The sequence below is a fragment of the Dasypus novemcinctus genome, chromosome 2, assembly GCF_030445035.2.
Source record: "Dasypus novemcinctus isolate mDasNov1 chromosome 2, mDasNov1.1.hap2, whole genome shotgun sequence".
Classification (NCBI taxonomy): domain Eukaryota; kingdom Metazoa; phylum Chordata; class Mammalia; order Cingulata; family Dasypodidae; genus Dasypus; species Dasypus novemcinctus.
In genome coordinates, this window is record NC_080674.1 from 39,935,711 (window position 1) to 39,941,968 (window position 6,258).

The window sequence follows — 6,258 nt, forward strand, 5'->3', positions numbered from 1 at the left end:
GGCTGCACTTTCTTTCGCGCTGGGTGGCTCTCCTTATAGGGCGCACTCCTACGCAAGGGGCTCCCCGACATGGGGGACACCCCTGCATGACACAGCACTCCTTGCGCGCATCTGCACTGTGCATGGGCCAGCTCCACACAGGTCAAGGAGGCCCGGGATTTGAACCGCGGACCTCCCATGTGGTAGATGGACGCCCTAACCACTGGGCCAAGTCCACTGCCAAAATCCACATTTTATGTAACCTTTTCTCTACCTTTGTGATATTTAAGCTTTTAAAGTATTCAATCTCCTCCCAATCCCTACCATGAACATTAAAATGTATTTTCAGGAGGGGATATAGATAGTTATACCCTTAGTGTGATCTTAAAATTAAGATACTAAAATGCCGTATTCACAGAACATAGACCACCACATCAGATTTACCTTTAGAGTTTGATAAGAATGAATCTTCATCCCCATCCCTGAGCTAGTGAAAATGGAATCTCTAGAGTTGGGATGCAGGAATCTGCTTTGTAACAAGCTTCCCCTACTAAAGATTAAGAACCACAGGTTTGAAATGGACTATTTTGTAAAGCTGGCTGCAGGTAGAAGACATTTTAAGATGGGTTTCCTTAGACAAATAATTCTGTACAGGTGGGTCAACTGGAGGCTTTCTTGGCCATTTGCCATGTTACAATGCTTCTTGTCAGTGAACACTTGAACTCCTAAATCAGGAAAGTATGGCATAGTAAGGCTTCCACCTTGCAACAAAATTATTTATGTAAATGATAAAAAGGAAGTAACATAGTCCATGGACTAGTAATATTTTTGACTCACATTATTCCATCTCTGAGATCTCTGGTAGAGAAGCTGGCTTTCAATGCTTCACGTGAGGAAAAAAAAGTAATAATCAGAGAATATTACAGTCCATTGCTTTGTGTATTGAGGCTAATCCCCTTAATGGAAGGAAGCAATGACCAGTTTGTGGATACAGTGATCCACCCAGACAGACCCCTTTTCTTTCTACCTCCTCTAAGAAAGGTGGTTGGGGTGGGAGAAGGCATCCCTGGTTCCTGATTTGAGTTTTGAAATAGTCAAAAATGAAGGAAGACACTTCATCACCAGAGGGTTGAGTAAACAGTTTAGGTAATATGAAAAGACTTTGCTCAAAATTCTTTCTGATTAACATCTGAACAATTCACTCACTGGCTTTTAAAATGAACTATTACTCCAGAGGACTTGGCAGGGACAAGGGGCCTAGTAAGATCATTGTCCAAAATTTCCCTAAAATACTTGGCATCAAAGAATTTGGTTGAGTTGCACCTGAGACTAAATAAGTACTTGATTGATTTAACCAGTTCACCTCCATTGTTCTGCCCCACCTGAACCTTCAGAAGACTCAGGAGCAAAAAAGAAGGCCATTCAGAAACAAAGGACCTGGAGAATAGAAGAAGGCAAAGAGCCAGAGATGTATGATGAGTTACTGAGGTTGCGAACTTAAGTGTCCAGATGAGGATAAACATATTTATTATGTGAAAGAAATGGGTCAGGGATAATTCACTTCACCAAAATAGAGAGCACATGGCTCCTCTCAAGTCCACCTTAGCCAAGAGGTACCATGCTGAAACACGTCTTCCAAGTTTTTAAGGCAAGTTAGAAAGCTGCATATTTGTGTGAAAGCTCTCGATTTTAAAATTTTGGCTCGAAAGAATTTTAAATACTATTTGAGCCAAAAAAACACATTTCCAGGGTTGAATTTGGCCTGTGAGCCTACAGTTGCAACCAGAGTTTTGCTCTCAGTGTAAAAGACTATGGAGGTTTTTGTTAACCAGGATGGGAAGGGTTAGGTACATTGGTATATTTTGAAAATTATTAAAGTGGACTTTTTCTTTGCCTGTGGGGTAAAGATTGGGAATTTTTTTACAGAGAGAAATGTAATATTCAACATCAGATATTCAAAAGTGATTTTCTTTCATATACTATGCCAGCAAGTGGCAAACATAGGTAGATGTAGTAAGCAGATCATGGTTTTATATTCTGAATAATTAAGTAGCCCAAAGTAAAATTAAATGAGCCACAGATAATTCCACAGGTTTTTCATAGAAAAGTTATACTTTTTCTATGTAATAGAACTCTCTCTTAATGTAGAAAAGCCTAAACAATTACTCAGTTTCAAGTCAAACATATAGCAGCAGGACATTGTTAGGTGGGCACAGAACAGATACTGAGAGTCAAGCAAAGGGTCCATTTCAGGAACCAGCAATTCAGGACTTAAATTTTCAGAGTGAACACAGATCTAGAAATAGAAGTCATGTGAGAGTAAATATAAGGCATTAGTAGCCAGCCTTGTCATCATGGAATAATGTAGATGGGAATCATGAGGCCTCAGAAGTCAATGGAAGTAAATTCTAGAATACATATATATGAATATGTATATGTATGTATGTGTGTGTGTGTGTATATATATGTATATATATATGCTGGTAATTCCAGATCTTTGTTTCTGGGACTGTGTGATGGTTAGGTTAATGTATCAACTTGGCCAGGTAATTGTGCCCGCACTGAGCTAATTGTAATACAAGGACATTTATGGACTTTAGTCATCCGTGAGTTTACTGCATAGATGGCTGAATTTATCTACAATCAAGCAGGGAGAATGCCATCAGCAATGAGTGATATTTTATCAAGAGTCGAATACATTGAAAGGGGAAGTGATTTCAGCATTCAAAGAGAATTTCCCAGCTCATCTTTGGACAGCCAAGATCTCCCAGGAACTCATCAAGGACCTTCATGGGACTTTAATTGGAGCCCCTGGTTTGCAACCTGCCTGCAGAACCTGGACTTATGCATCCCCACAGTCACTTGAGAGAATTTTATAAAATCTCATACTATTTACAGATATTTCCTGTTGATTCTGTTTCCCTAGAGAACAGAAACTAATACAGGCTGTCTCTGCTTTGCTTTTCCTCCACTGTCTAGTTATGGTTTATTGATACTTCAGAGAATGGATCAGAACAGCCAGGCCAAAAATGACCTTCACAAGGGCTTGCTTATCCCCTGAGCTAGGAGAGGAGGTGGGCTGCAAGAAGGCCAAGATAGCTGCACAGGATGCACTCTGGGGGCTGTGTAGTTGCTTTCATTATTTCCTTGGCAGTCCAATGAGGGAAGCAACATGGAAGTGATGAGGGTGGCGACAGGAGCGCTCTCATTCATAGGGCCACAAGTCAAACAGCTACAACTCAAAGTCCTGCAGATAGCTCAGCACGATGGTGGCACTGAGCATTAAGGCTTGATGTAGGTTTTCGTCAGGGACCATAAATAACTGTCTGCATTCCAGCTACCAGGGCCACCTACCCTGTTGGAGGCGTCTTTAAATGTAAGGCACTTTTCCATGGGAGCAGAAGAAGAACATCTCTTTGCACAAGTTAGAAATATGGCAGGACTGGGTTTTCCATTCTTCCTTTTCCTTTCAGGATCATCTCCCAAAATGATATGGTGAAGCAAACTCAAGAACTCTTTGAGTTTACTTGTTTTCATTTCAAATGATGAAGACTCTGAGCTGGTGATGGATCAGTTTTTTGACACCTGGCACCAGGGCAGCTGTGGGGAACAACGGCTTTAACTTCACTTGGCTTTTTTCCACCAGCTCCTCTTTGGTCATTGTAAGGTACAAGGCTTCCATTATAACCTGTGCTGCTTCTTTTTTTTTTTTTTTTTAAAGATTTATTTATTTTATTTTAATTCCCCCCCCTCCCCTGGTTGTCTGTTTTTGGTGTCTATTTGCTGCATCTTGTTCCGCTTCTGTTGTTGTCAGCGGCACGGGAAGTGTGGGCGGCGCCATTCCTGGGCAGGCTGCTCTTTCTTTTTTTCACGCTGGGCGGCCCTCCTCACGGGCGCACTCCTTGCGCGTGGGGCTCCCCCACGCGGGGGACACCCTTGCGTGGCACGGCACTCCTTGCGCGCATCAGCACTGCGCATGGCCAGCTCCACACAGGTCAAGGAGGCCCGGGGCTTGAACCGCGGACCTCCCATATGGTAGACGGACGCCCTAACCACTGGGCCAAAGTCCGCTTCCCTGTGCTGCTTCTAATGCCATTTTCCCCCTAAAGAGGGAGTTTCCATCCCAGGTATACAGTATCCAGAAGGTCATTCATGTCAGAGATGAGGTAGGTGATGGGTAGGCAAAGCCAAAGGCTCAGCTATGGTGCCACCGCCATGGCCTCCATCAGGTGGGTGAGAAGGAGGCCACCCACCTACCTGCACAGGTCTTACAGAGCACCTGCTTTTGTTTTTGTTTTTAAATAGCAACCATTCTAGTGGGTATGAATTCGTATCTCATTGTGGTTTTGATTTGCATTTCCCTAATAGCTAATGATGTTGAGCATCTTTTCATGTGCTTTCTGGCCACCAGTATATTTTCTTTGGAGAAATGCTGGTTTTTAAAATTGGGTTGTTTGTCTTTTTGTTGTTGACTTATAGAATTTCTTTATATATTTGGATATTAAACCTTTTTTAGATATGTGGTTTTCAAATACTTTACATTGAATAGGTTGTCATTTTACTTTCATGATAAAGTCCTTTGATGCACAACATTTTAATTTTGATGAAGTCTCACTTATCTATTTCTTTTTCTCTCACTGCTTATATTTGGATGTAAAGTCTAAGAAACCATTACCTATCACAAGGTCCTGAAAATGCTAGAAGATGTTTTCTTCTAGGAGTTTTGTAGTTCTGGTTCTTATATTTAGGTCTCTGATCCATTTTTAGTCAATTTTTGTATTGGTGTGAGGTAGAGGTCCTCTTTTGCTTATGGATATCCAGTTTCTCCAGCACCATTTGTTGAAGAGACTATTCCTTCCCCATTAAGTGGTTGTGGCACCCTTGTCAAAAATCTGAGTTGATAAAACAGACTCTCACATGGACGTAAACACACATAGAAGCAGATACACAAGAATGGAGAGTACTACATAGACATGGCCTGGGGAAGAGGGATGAGCCCGATAGTCTACAGCTGATCTTGTGGAGAGAACAGAGCAGCTGAGACTGGAAAGTATGAGCCAGGGGGAGAGTGACAAGCCTAATGTCAGGCTACAGCTGAGATCAGAAGAAGCTGGGACCATGGACACTTAAAGGATGGAGGAAGGCTGAACCCTCACAGACATTGCCCACCATCTTGCATCGACACATAGCAACAGACTTTGGGTGAGAAAGTACCTCTTATGGTACCTTGAGTTGGACTCTTTTGGGCCTGGTAACTGTAAGCTTCTACCTCAAATAAATACCCTTTTTAAAAGCCAACAGAGTCCTGATACTTTGCATCAGTGCCCCTTTTAGCTGACTAATACAGGAAGTATGAGTCCTCCAACTTTGTTCTTCTCTTTTGAAATGGATTTGGCTACTTGGGGACCCTTACATTTCCTTAAAAATTTGTTGATATGCTTTTCCATCTCTGTAAAGAAGGCTGTTGGAATTGAGTTGAAACTGTAAACCTCTTTGGTAAAACTGATCTCTTAAAAATATTTAATCTTCCCCTCCCTGGCACCGAGAGATCACTACCAAGTACCAGCTGATGACGTAACAAGAAAATGACCTTGAATTAAAGGTTCAACGCGGAGCAGCAGAATATCTCTGTCTACATATAATAACAGGAGTTAAAAATGCTGTTTGACCTAAAGTAAGGGGGAAATGGAAAGGACAAATGAGTTTATATGGCTATGAGTCTCTAAAAAAGAGTCTGGAGGTTGTCAGAAGGATTGCCCTTATGCACACCTGAGCAGAGTCTCAGCAACAGATAAAGTAGATACACCCCAGGTATTGGTTCTTTTCAGGGCTAAAGAGACCCACAGGTTCTATGGTCATGGCAGATGGAGTTCACTGCCATGTCAGTTGGCCCTTCTTTGGAGCTGGTGTTTCTGTGTGATGGAGCTGGACTCAGATGTGATCTCTTTTCACAAGCCTTTCATGCTACTTTACTGGAATTGTAGTTGGTGCTGGGGTTTAACATACATCTAGGGGATTTGAATCTCTGGACTGACAATATGATAGCCAGGCCCTGAGCCTCAACAGACTTCAGCTCCTACACTCTGATTTATTGGACTTACCCCACTCAGCTAACATGGAGTTGAAGAATGTCAACCACCACATCATGGAGCCTAGAGTGCCTACAACTGAAAGCAGGAGGATTGCATCCAGTATCCATGTGGAATCTAAGTCCCCTCTTTTTTTTTTTTTTTTTTTAAAGATTTATTTATTTATTTAATTTCCCCCCCCTCCCCTGGT

At 42.0% G+C, this 6,258-nt stretch overlaps 1 pseudogene; it reads right to left on the reverse strand.

Annotated features, from left to right (window-relative positions):
• Positions 1–3,126: 3,126 nt before the first annotated feature.
• Positions 3,127–3,682, reverse strand: LOC131280562 (pseudouridine-5'-phosphatase pseudogene; annotated as a pseudogene).
• Between the last annotated feature and the right edge of the window lie 2,576 nt (positions 3,683–6,258).